Raw genomic sequence first — 13,053 nt, 5'->3', positions numbered from 1 at the left:
ACTGTCATACTAGCCCACTTAGCCTTTAAGGAAACATTAAAATGTCAGCTGAATTCTTTTTTATTGGCATATAGTTGCTTGTAGTAATCTCTCATGATCCTTTGTATTTCTGCAGTGTCAGCTGATTTCTTCTTTTTTTGTTTTTCAGCTCAACACCTGATTCATCAAGTAGCTTATTTAATTAATATTTAATAAATAGGTGCCAGGTCCCTAGGGTGTGTCAGACTCTGTTCTGGGAATACAGTGATGACTAAAATCAGACATGGCCTCTGCCCTCCTGAAGATCACATTATAGTGGGTCAGGCGGGCGTAGGGGGGAGAGGGGATCTATATATATGTATATATTTTTTTTTTTGATCATTTAAAAAAATTTTATTGGCATATATTTGATATACAATATTGTGTTAGTTTCAGATGTACAGCAAAGTGAATCAGTTACACATATACACACATCCACTCCGTTTTTTTTTTTTAGATTCTTTTCTCATATAGGTCATCACAGAGTATTGGGTAGTGTTCCCTGTGCTATACAACAGGTTCTTATTAATTATTTATTTTATATATAAAGTAGATATATATTTTATATATGTAATGGCCTATATGGGAAAAGAATATACAAAAAGAGTGGATGTATGTGTATGCACAACCGACCCATGAACCCCTATAGCTCTTTTTTGTTTTTTTTTAACATCTTTATTGGAGTATAATTGCTTTACAATGGTGTGTTACTTTCTGCTTTATAACAAAGTGAATCAGTTATACATATGTTCCCATATCTCTTCCCGCTTGCGTCTCCCTCCCTGCCACCCTCTCTATCCCACCCCTATAGGTTGTCACACAGCACCGAGCTGAGTGCTCTGTGGCTGCTTCCCACTAGCTCTCTACTTTATGTTTGGTAGTGTATGCCACTACCAAAGAGAGTCCATGCCACTCTCTCACTTTGTCACAGCTTACCCTTCCCACTCCCCATATCCTCAAGTCCGTTCTCTAGTAGGTCTGTGTCTTTATTTCCATCTTACCCCTAGGTTCTTCATGACATTTTTTTTTCTTAGATTCCATATATATGTGTTAGCATACGGTATTTGTTTTCTCTTTCTGCCTTACTTCACTCTGTATGACAGACTCTGGGTCCATCTACCTCACTACAAATAACGCAATTTCGTTTCTTTTTATGGCTGGGTAATATTCCATTGTATATATGTGTCACATCTTTATCCATTCATTCGATGATCGACACTTAGGTTGCTTCCATGTCCTGGCTATTGTAAATAGAGCTGCAATGAACATTTTGGTACATGACTCTTTTTGAGTTATGGTTTTCTCAGGGTATATGCCCAGTAGTGGGATTGCTGGGTCATATGGTAGTTCTATTTTTAGTTTTTTAAGGAATCTCCATACTGTTCTCCATAGTGGCTAAACCAATTCACATTTCCACCAGCAGTGCAAGAGTGTTCCCTTTTCTCCACACCCTCTCCAGCATTTATTGTTTCTAGATTTTTTGATGATGGCCATTCTGACTGGTGTGAGATGATATCTCATTGTAGTTTTGATTTGCATTTCTCTAATGATAAATGATGTTGAGCATTCTTTCATGTGTTTGTTGGCAGTCTGTATATCTTCTTTGGAGAAATGTCTATTTAGGTCTTCTGCCCATTTTTGGATTGGGTTGTTTGTTGTTTTATTATTGATCTGCATGAGCTGCTTGTAAATTTTGGAGATTAATCCTTTGTCAGTTGCTTCATTTGCAAATATTTTCTCCCATTCTGAGGGTTGTCTTTTGGTCTTGTTTATGGTTTCTTTTGCTGTTTGTTTGAAGTTTCATTAGGTCCCATTTGTTAATTTTTGTTTTATTTGCATTTCTCTGGGAGGTGGGTCAAAAATGATCTTGCTGTGATTTATGTCATAGAGTGTTCTGCCTATGTTTTCCTCTAAGAGTATGATAGTTTCTGGCCTTACATTTAGGTCTTTAATCCATTTTGAGTTTATTGTTCTGTATGGCATTAGGGAGTGATCTAATCTCATACTTTTACATGTAGCTGTACAGTTTTCTCAGCACCACTTATTGAAGAGGCTGTCCTGTCTCCACTGTATATTCCTGCCTCTTTTATCAAAGATAAGGTGACAATATGTGCGTGGGTTTATCTCTGGGCCTTCTATCCTGTTCCATTGATCTATCTTTCTGTTTTTGTGCCAGTACCATGCTGTCTTGATACTGTAGCTTTGTAGTATAGTCTGAAGTCAGGGAACCTGATTCCTCCAGCTCCGTTTTTCGTTCTCAAGACTGCTTTGGCTATTTGGGGTCTTTTGTGTTTCCATACAAATTGTGAAATTTTTTGTTTTAGTTCTGTGAAAAATGCCAGTGGTAGTTTCATACGGATTGCATTGAATCTGTAGATTGCTTTGGGTAGTAGAGTCATTTTCATGTTGATTCTTCCAATCCAAGAACATGGTATATCTCTCCACCTATTTGTATCATCTTTAATTTCTTTCATCAGTGTCTTATAATTTTCTGCATACAGGTCTTTTGTCTCCTTAGGTAGGTTTATTCCTAATTATTTTATTCTCTTTGTTGCAGTGGTAAATGGGAGTGTTTTCTTAATTTCACTTTAAGATTTTTCATCATTAGTGTATAGGAATGCCAGAGATTTCTGTGCATTAATTTTGTATCCTGCTACTTTACCAAATTCATTGATTAGCTCTGGTAGTTTTCTGGTAGTATCTTTGGAATTCTCTGTGTATAGTATCATGTCATCTGCAAACAGTGACAGCTTTACTTCTTTTCCAATATGGATTCCTTTAATTTCTTTTTCTTCTCTGATTGCTGTGGCTAAAAATTCCAAAAGTATGTTGAATAATAGTGGTGAGCGTGGGCAACCTTGTATTGTTCCTGATTGTAGTGGAAATGCTTCCAGTTTTTCACCATTGAGGACGATGTTAGCTGTGGGTTTGTTACATATATGGCCTTTATTATGTTGAGGAAAGTTCCTTCTGTGCCTACTTTCTGCACGGTTTTTTTTTTTATCATAAATGGGTGTTGAATTTTGTCGAAAGCTTTCTCTGCATCTATTGAGATGATCATATGGTTTTTCTTCTTCAATTTGTTAATATGGTGTATCACGTTGATTGATTTGCGTATATTGAAGAATCCTTGCATTCCTGGAATAAACCGCACTTGATCATGGTGTATGATCCTTTTAATGTGCTGTTGGATTCTGTTTGCTAGTATTTTGTTGAGGATTTTTGCATCCATGTTCATCAGTGATACTGGCCTGGGGTTTTCTTTCTTTGTGACATCCTTGTCTGGTTTTGGTATCAAGGTGATGGTGGCCTTGTAGAATGAGTTTGGGAGTGTTCCTCCCTCTGCTATATTTTGGAAGAGTTTGAGAAGGACAGGTGTTAGCTCTTCTCTAAATGTTTGATAGAATTCACCTGTGAAGCCATCTGGTCCTGGGCTTTTGTGTGTTGGAAGATTTTTAATCACAGTTTCAATTTCAGTGCTTGTGATGTGTCTGTTCATATTTTCTATTTCTTCCTGATTCAGTCTTGGCAGGTTGTGCTTTTGTAAGAATTTGTCCATTTCTTCCAGGTTGTCCAATTATTGGCATGTAGTTGCTTGTAGTAATCTCTCATGATCTTTTGTATTTCTGCAGTGTCAGTTGTTACTTCTCCTTTTTCATTTGTAATACTATTGAGTCTTCTCCCTTATTTTTCTTGATGAGTCTGGCTAATGGTTTATCAATTTTGTTTATCTTTTCAAAGAACCAGCTTTTAGTTTTATTGATCTTTGCTATCGTTTCCTTCATTTCTTTATTTCTGATTTGATTTTTATGATTTCTTTCCTTCTGCTAACTTTGGGGTTCTTTTGTTCTTCTTTCTCTAATTGCTTAAGGTGCAAGGTTAGGTTGTTTATTCAAGATGTTTCCTGTTTCTTAAGGTAGGATTGTATTGCTATAAACTTCCCTCTTAGAACTGCTTTTGCTGCATCCCATAGATTTTGGGTCGTTGTGTCTCCATTGTCATTTGTTTCTAGGTATTTTTTTATTTCCTCTTTGATTTCTTCAGTGATCACTTCGTTATTAAGTAGTGTATTGTTTAGCCTCCATGTGTTTGTATTTTTTACAGATCTTTTCCTGTAATTGATATCTAGTCTCATAGTGTTGTGGTCGGAAAAGGTACTTGATACAATTTCAGTTTTCTTAAATTTATGGAGGCTTCGTTTGTGACCCAAGATATGATCTATCCTGGAGAATGTTCCATGAGCACTTGAGAAAAATGTGTATTCTGTTGTTTTTGGATGGAATATCCTATAGATATCAATTAAGTCCATGTTGTTTAATGTATCATTTAAAGCTTGTGTTTCCTTCTTTATTTTCATTTTGGATGATCTGTCCATTGGTGAAAGTGGGGTGTTAAAGTCCCCTACTATGAATGTGTTACTGTCAATTTCCCCATTTATGGCTGTTAGTATTTGCCTTGTGCATTGAGGTGCTCCTATGTTGGGTGCATAAGTATTTGCAATTGTTATATCTTCTTCTTTGATTGATCCCTTGATCATTATGTAGTGTCCTTCCTTGTCTCTTCTAATAGTCTTTATTTTAAAGTCTGTTTTGTCTGATATGAGAATTGCTACTCCAGCTTTCGTTTGGTTTCCATTTGCATGGATTATCTTTTTCCATCCCCTTACTTTCAGTCTGTATGTGTCTCTAGGTCTGAAGTGGGTCTCTTGTAGACAGCATATATATTGGTCTTGTTTTTGTATCCATTCAGCCAATCTGTGTCTTTTGGTGGGAGCATTTAATCCATTTACATTTAAGGTAATTTAAGGTAATTATCGATATGTGTGTTCCTATTCCCATTTTCTTAATTGTTTTGGGTTTGTTAGTGTAGGTCTTTTCCTTCTCTTGTGTTTCTTGCCTAGAGAAGTTCCTTTAGCATTTGTTGTAAAGCTGGTTGATGGTGCTGAACTCTCCTAGCCTTTTCTTGTCTGTAAAAGTTTTAATTTCTCCATCAAATCTGAATGAGATCCTTGCTGGGTAGAGTAATCTTGGTTGCAGGTTTTTCTCCTTCATCACTTTAAATATGTCCTGCCACTCCCTTCTGGCTTGCAGAGTTTCTGCTGAAAGATCAGCTGTTAACCTATGGGGATTCCCTTGTTTGTTATTTGTTGTTTTTTCCCTTGCTGCTTTCAATATGTTTTCCGTGTATTTAATTTTTGACAGTTTGATTAGTATGTGTCTTGGCGTGTTTCTCCTTGGATTTATCCTGTATGGGACTCTCTGTGCTTCCTGGACTTAAGTCTTATTTCCTTTCCCATATTAGGGAAGTTTTCAACTATAATCTCTTCAAATATTTTCTCAGTCCCTTTCTTTTTCTCTTTTTCTTCTGGAACCCCTATAATTCAAATGTTGGTGCATTTATTGTTGTCCTAGAGGTCTCTGAGACTGTCCTCAGTTCTTTTCGTTCTTTTTTCTTTATTCTGCTCTGCAGTAGTTATTTCCATTATTTTATCTTCCATGTCACCTACCCGTTCGTCTGCCTCAGTTATTCTGCTATTGATCCCATCTAGAGTATTTTTAATTTTATTTATTGTGTTGTTCATCGTTGCTTGTTTCATCTTTAGTTCTTCTAGGTCCTTGTTAAATGTTTCTTGCATTTTCTGAATTCTGTTTCCAAGATTTTGGATCATCTTTCCTATCATTATTCTGAATTCTTTTTCAGGTAGACTGCCTATTTCCTCTTCATTTGTTAGGTCCTGTGGGTTTTTACCTTGCTCCTTCATCTGCTGTGTGTTTTTCTGTCTTCTTATTTTGTGTATCTTACTGTGTTTGGAGTCTCTTTTTTCATGCTGCAGGTTCGTAGTTCCCCTTGTTTCTGGTGTCTGTCCCCAGTGGCTAAGGTTGTTTCAGTGGGTTGTGTAGGCTTCCTGGTGGACTAGTGCCTGTGTTCTGGTGGATGAGGCTATATCTTGTCTTTCTGGTGGGCAGGTTCACATCTGGTGGTGTGTTTTGGGGTGTCTGTGGCCTTATTATGATTATAGGCAGCCTCTCTGCTAACGGATGGGGATGTGTACCTGTTTTGCTAGTCATTTGGCACAGGGTGTCCAGCCCTGTATCTTGCTGGTCATTGAGTGAAGCTGGGTCTTGGCGTTGAGATGGAGATCCCTGGTAGATTTTCACCGTTTGATATTACATGGAGCTGGGAGGTCTCTTGTGGACTAGTGTCCTGAATTTGGCTCTCTCACCTCAGAGGCACAGCACTGACTACTGGCTGGAGCACCAAGAGCCTTTCATCCACATGGCTGAGAACAAAAGGGAGGAAAAAGTAGAAAGAAAAAAAGGAAAGAAGGAAGGGAATAAAATAATGTAAAATATATAGTTATTAAAATGAAAAATAATTAATAAGAAAAAAAAATAAAAAAGGATGGACTGGGCTTCCCTGATGGCGCAGTGGTTGAGAGTCCGCCTGCCGATGCAGGGGACACGGGTTCGTGCCCCGGTCTGGGAGGATCCCACGTGCCGTGGAGCGGCTGGGCCCGTGAGCCATTGCCGTTGAGCCTGCGCGTCCGGAGCCTGTGCTCCGCAACGGGAGATGCCATAACAGTGAGAGGCCCGCATACCGCAAAAAAAAAAAAAAAAAAAAAAAATTAAAAAAGGATGGACAGAACCCTAGGACAAATGGTGAAAGCAAAGCTATGCAGACAAAACCTCACACAGAAGCATACACATACACACTCACAAAAAGAGGAAAAGGGGAAAAAATCATAGATCTTGCTCTTGAAGTCCACCTCCTCAATTTGGGATGATTTGTTGTCTATTCAGGTATTACGCAGATGCAGGGTCCATCGAGTTGATTGTGGAGATTTAATCCGCTGCCTCTGAGGCTGCTGGGAGAAATTTCCCTTTCTCTTCTTTGTTCCCACAGCTCCCTGGGTTCAGCTTTGGATTTGGCCCCGCCCCTCCATGTAGGTCGCCTTTGGGCGTCTGTTCTTCGCTCAGACAGGACGGGGTTAAATGAGCAGCTGCTTCTGGGACTCTGGGTCACTCAGGCCGGAGTGAGGGAGGGGTGCGGAAGCGGGGCGAGCCTGCAGCGTCAGAGGCCGGCGTGACGCTTCACCAGCCTGAGGCGCACCGTGCGTTCTGCTGGGGAAGTTGTCCATGGGTCACGGGACTCTGGCAGCGGCGGGCTGCACAGGCTCTCGGGAGGGGAGGTGTGGATAGTGACCTGTGCTCGCACACAGGCTTGTTGTTGGCGGCAACCGCTGCCTTAGCGTCTTATGCCCGTCTCTGGGGTCCGCGCTGTTAGCCATGGCTCGTGCTCGTCTCTGGACGCGCCAGTCACTGGAGCTCCTTTAAGCATTGCTTTTAATCCCCTCTCCTTACGCACCAGGAAACAGAGAAGAAAAAGTCTCTTGCCTCTTCGGCAGGTCCATACTTTTTCCCAGACTCCCTCCTGGCTAGCCGTGGTGCACTAACCACTTAAGGCTGTGTGTTCACGCTGCCAGTCCTCTCCCTGCGCTCCGACTGAAGCCTGAGCCTCAGCCCTCAGCCCTCACCCACCCCGGCGGGTGAGCAGACAAGCCTCTCGGTCTGGTGAGTGCCCGTCGGCACCGATCCTCTGTGCGGGAATCTCTCCGCTTTGCCCTCCGCACCCCTGTTGCTGCGCTCTCCTCCGTGGCTCTGAAGCTTCCCCCGCTCTGCCACCTGCAGTCTCTGCCTGCCAAAGGGCTTCCTATTGTGTGGAAATCTTTCCTCCTTCTCAGCTCCCTCCCATAGGTGCAGGTCCCATCCCTATATTTTCGTCTCAGTTTTTTCTTTTGCCCTACCCGGGTACGTGGGGAGTTTTTTGCCTTTTGGGAGGTCTGAGGTCTTCTGCCAGCGTTCCCACATCTTCTTTATCCATTCATGTGTCGATGGCCATTTAGGTTGCTTCCATGACCTGGCTATTGTAAATAGTGCTGCAATGAACATTGGGGTGCATGTGTCTTTTTTTTTTTTTAACATCTTTATTGGAGTATATTTGCTTTGCAATGGTTTGTTAGTTTCCGCTTTATAACAAAATGAATCAGTCATACATATACATATATCCCCATATCTCTTCCCTCTTGCATCTCCCTCCCTCCAACTGTCCCTATCCCACCCCTCTAGGTGGTCACAAAGCACTGAGCTGATGCATGTGTCCTTTTGAATTATCATTTTCTCTGGGTATATGCCCAGTAGTGGGATTGCTGGGTCATATCGTAATTCTATTTTTAGTTCTTTAAGTAACCTCCATACTGTTCTCCATAGTGGCTGCATCAATTTACATTCCCACCAGCAGTGCAAGAGGGTTCCCTTTTCTCCACACCCTCTCCAGCATTTGTTGTTTGTAGATTTTCTGATGATGCCCATTCTAACTGGTGTGAGGTGATACCTCATTGTAGTTTTGATTTGGCATTCTCTAATAGTTAGTGATGCTGTGCAGCTTTTCATGTGCCTCTTGGCCATCTGTATGTCTTCTTTGGAGAAATATCTATTTAGGTCTTTCCCCCATTTTTGGATTGGGTTGTTTGTTTTTTTAATATTGAGCTGCATGAGCTGTTTATATATTTTGGAGATTAATCCTTTGTCCGATGATTCATCTGCAAATATTTTCTCCCATTCTGATGGTTGTCTTTTCGTCTTGTTTATGGTTTCCTTTGCTGTGCAAAAGCTTTGAAGTTTCATTAGGTCCCATTTGTTTATTTTTATTACCATTACTCTAGGAGGTGGATCAAAAAAGATCATGCTGTGATTTATGTCCTCTAAGAGTTTTATAGTGTCTGGTTTTACATAGGTCTCTAATCCATTTTTAGTTTATTTTAGTGTATGGTGTTAGGGAGTGTTCTAATTTCATTTTTACATGTAGCTGTCCAGTTTTCCCTTATTGAAGAGACTGTCATTTCTCCATTGTATATCTTTGCCTCGTTTGTCATAGATCAGTTGACCATACGTGCATGGGTTTATTTCTGGGCTTTCTGTTCCATAGATCTGTATTTCTGTTTTTGTGCCAGTACCATATTTTCTTGATTACTGTAGCTTTTTTGTATAGTCTGAAGTCAGGGAGTCTGATTCCTCCAGCTCCATTTTTTTCCATCAAGACTGCTTCGGCTATTTGGGATCTTGTGTCTCCATACAAATTTTAAGAGGTTTTCTTCTAGTTCTGTAAACAATGCTATTGGTAATTTGATAGGGGTTACATTGAATCTATAGATTGCTTTGGGTAGTATAGTCATTTTCACAATACTGATTGTTCCAGTCTAAGAACATTGTATATCTCTCCATCTGTTAGTATCATCTTTAATTTCTTTCATCAATGTCTTATAGTTTTCTGCATACAGGTCTTTTGTCTCCCTAGGTAGGTTAATTCCTAGGTATTTTATTCTTTTTGTTGCAGTGGTAAGTGGGAGTTTTTCCTTAATTTCTCTTTCAGGTTTCATCATCAGTGTATAGGAATGCCAGAGATTTCTGTGCATTAATTTGGTATCTTGCAACTTTACCAAATTCATTGATTAGCTCTAGTAGCTTTTTGGTGACATCTTTAGGATTCTCTCTGTATAGTATCAGGTTATCTGGAAACAGTGACAGTTTTACTTTTTCTTTTACAATTTGTATTCCTTTTATTTCTTTTTCTTCTCTGTTTGCCATGCCTAGGACTTCCAAAAGTATGTTGAATAAAAGTGGTGAGAGTGGACATCCTTGTCTTGTTCCTGATCTTAGAGGAAATGCTTTCAGTTTTTCACCATTTAGAATGATGTTTGCTGTGGGTTTGTCATATATGGCCTTTATTATGTTGAAGTAGGTTCCCTCTGTGCCCATTTCTGGAGAGTTTTTATCATAAATGGGTGTTGAATTTTGTCCGTAGCTTGTTTTGCATCTATTGAGATGATCATATGGTTTTTATTGTTCAATTTGTTCATATTGTGTATCACATTGATTCATTTGCGTATATTGAAGAATCTTTGCATCCCTGGGATAAATCCCACTTGATCAGGGTGTATGATCCTTTTAATATGTTGTTGGATTCTGTTTGCTAGTATTTTGTTGAGGATTTTTGCATCTATGTTCATCAGTGATATTGGTTTGTAATTTTCCTTTTTTGTAGTATCTTTGTCTGGTTTTGGTATCAGGGTGATGGTGACCTCATAGAATGAGTTTGGGAGTGTTCCTTCCTCTGCAATTTTTGGAATACTGAGAAGGATGGGTTTCAGCTTTTCTCTAAATGTTTGATAGAATTCACCTGTGAAGCCATCTGGTCCTGGACTTTTGTTTGTTGGAAGATTTTAAATCACAGGTTCAATTTCATTACTTGTGATTGGTGTGTCCATATTTTCTGTTGCTTCCTGGTTCAGTCTTGGAAGGTTATACATACCTTTCTAAGAATTTGTCCATTTCTTCCAGGTTTTCCATTGTATTGGCATAGAGTTGCTTGTCGTAGTGTCTTAGGATGCTTTGTATTTCTGCGGTGTGTGTTGTAACTTCTTCTTTTTCATTTCTAATGTTATTGATTTGGGTCCTCTCCCTCTTTTTCTTGATGAGTCTGGCTAATGTTTATCAGTTTTGTTTATCTTCTCAAAGAACCAGCTTTTAGTTTTATTCATCTTTGCTGTTGCTTTCTTTGTTTCTATTTCATTTGTTTGTGCTCTGATCTTTATGATTTCTTTCCTTCTCCTAACTTTGGGTTTTATTGGTTCTTCTTTCTCTAGTCTCTTTAGGTGTAAGGTTAGATTGTTTATTTGAGATTTTTCTTATTTTTTGAGATACGCTTCTATTGCTATAAACTTCCCTCTTAGAACTGCTTTTGCTGCATCCCATACGTTTTGGATCATCATATTTTCATTGTCATTTGTCTCTGTGTATTTTTTTATTTCCTCTTTGATTTCTTCAGTGATCTCTTGGTTATTTAGTAACGTATTGTTTAGCCTCCATGTGTTTGCGTTTTTTATGTTTTTTTTTCCTGTAATTGATTTCTAATCTCATAGCATTGTGGTGAGAAAAGATGCTTGATATGATTTCAGTTACCTTAAGTTTACAGAGGCTTCATTTGTGACCCAAGATGTGATCTATCCTGGAGAATGTTCCGTGTGCATTTGCGAGGAAAGTTTAATCTGCTGTTTTTGGATGGAATGTCCTATAAATATCAATTAAATTTGTCTGGTCTATTTTGTCATTTAAAGCTTCTTTTTCCTTATTTATTTTTATTTTTGATGATCTGTTCATTTGTGTAAGTGAGGTGTTAAAGTCCCACACTATTATTGTGTTACTGTCGATTGCCTCTTTTATAGCTGTTAGCAGTTGTCCTATGTATTGAGGTGCTCTTGTGTTGGGTGCATATATGTTTATAATTGTTGTATCTTATTCTTGGATTGATCCCTTGATCATTATGTAGTGTTCTTCCTCGTCTCTTGTAATTTTCTTTATTTTAAAGTCTATTTTATCTGATATTAGTATTGCTACTCCAGCTTTCTTTTGATTTCCATTTGCATAGAATATCTTTTTCCATCTCCTTGCTTTCAGTCTGTATGTGTCCCTAGGTCTGAAGTGGGTCTGTTGTAGACAGCATATATATGGGTCTTGTTTTTGTATCCATTCAGCAAGCCTGTGTCTTTTGGTTGGAGCATTTAATCCATTCACGTTTAAGGTAATTATTGATATGTATGTTCTATGACCTTTTTCTTAATTGTTTTGGGTTTGTTTTTGTAGGTTCCTTTCTTCTTTTGTGTTTCCCACTTAGAGAAGTTCCTAATTTAGCATGTGTTGTAGAGGTGGTTTGGTGGTGCTGAATTCTCTTAGCTTTTGCTTGTCTGTAAAGCTTTTGATTTCTCCATCGAATGTAAATGAGATCCTTGCTGGGTAATCTTGGTTGTAGTTTCTTCCCTTTCATCACTTTAAATATGTCATGCCACTCCCTTCTGGCTTGTAGAGTTTCTGCTGAGAAATCAGCTGTTAACCTTGTGGGAGTTCCCTTGTATGTTATTTGTCTTTTTTCTCTTGCTGCTTTCAGTAAGTTTTCTTTGTACTTAATATCTGCCAATTTGATTACTGTGTGTCTCAGCTTGTTTCTTCTTTGGTTTATCCTGTATGGGATTCTCTGCGCTTCCTGGACTTGGGTGGCTATTTCCTTTCCCATTTTAGGGAAGTTTTCCACTATTATCTCTTCAAATATTATCTCTGGTCCTTTCTCTCTCTCTTGTCCTTCTGGGACTCCTATAATGAGAATGTTGTTGTATTTAATGTTGTCCCAGAGTTCTCTTAGGCTGTCTTCATTTCTTTTCATTCGTTTTTCTTTATTCTGTTCCACAGCAGTGAACTCCACCATTGTGCCTTCCAGGTCACTTATCCATTCTTTTGCCTCAGTTATTCAGCTGTTGAGTCCTTCTAGTATAGTTTTCATTTCTGTTACTGTATTGTTCATCTCTGTTTGTTCTTTAATTCTTCTACGTCTTTGTTAAACATTTCTTGCGTTGTTTCGATCTTTGCCTCCGTTCTTTTTCCGAGGCCCTGGATCATCTTCACTGTCATTATTCTACATTCTTTTTCTGGAAGGTTGCCAGTCTCCACTTAATTTAGTTGTTTTTCTGTGGCTTTTTCTTGTTCCTTCATCTGGTACCTAGCTCTCTGCCTTTTCATCTTGTCTATCTTTCTGTGAGTGTGGTTTTTGTTCCACAGGCTGCAGGATTGTAGTTCTTCTTGTTTTTGCTGTCTGCCCTCTCTGGTGGATGAGGCTGAGAGGCTTGTGCAAGTTTCCTGATGGACTTGTGGTGGGTAGAGCTGGCTGTTGTTCTTGTAGGCAGAGCTCAGTAAAACTTTAATCCACTTGTCTGCTGATGGGTGTGGCTGGGTTCCCTTCCTGTTGGTTGTTTGGCCTGAGGCGACCCAACACTGGAGCCTACCTGGGCTCTTTGGTGGGGCTAATGGCGAACTCTGGGAGGGCTCACGCCAAGGAGTATTTCCCAGAACTTCTGCTGCCAGTGCCCTTGTCCTCACGGTGAGAAACAGCCACACCCTGCCTCTGCAGGAGACCCTCCAACACTAGCAG

At 39.4% G+C, this 13,053-nt stretch overlaps 1 protein-coding gene across 14 annotated transcripts in view; it reads left to right on the top strand.

The window, feature by feature from the left end:
* Positions 1-13,053, top strand: part of MEF2A (myocyte enhancer factor 2A) — a 178,455-nt gene that overhangs the window by 59,133 nt on the left and 106,269 nt on the right. For 2 of the 14 annotated variants that reach the window (XR_012330249.1, XR_012330248.1), the window contains exon 1: positions 1-13,053. This exon is cut by the window's left edge and continues 22,357 nt beyond it. The exons of 11 other annotated variants lie outside the window; for them this stretch is intronic. The gene's annotated coding sequence lies outside the window, so the exon portion shown is untranslated. One more of the 14 variants, XM_073801343.1, reaches the window with a different exon arrangement.

Source organism: Tursiops truncatus, chromosome 2 (assembly GCF_011762595.2).
Source record: "Tursiops truncatus isolate mTurTru1 chromosome 2, mTurTru1.mat.Y, whole genome shotgun sequence".
NCBI classification, from domain to species: Eukaryota; Metazoa; Chordata; class Mammalia; order Artiodactyla; family Delphinidae; genus Tursiops; species Tursiops truncatus.
This window is presented reverse-complemented; position numbering and strand designations above follow the sequence as displayed.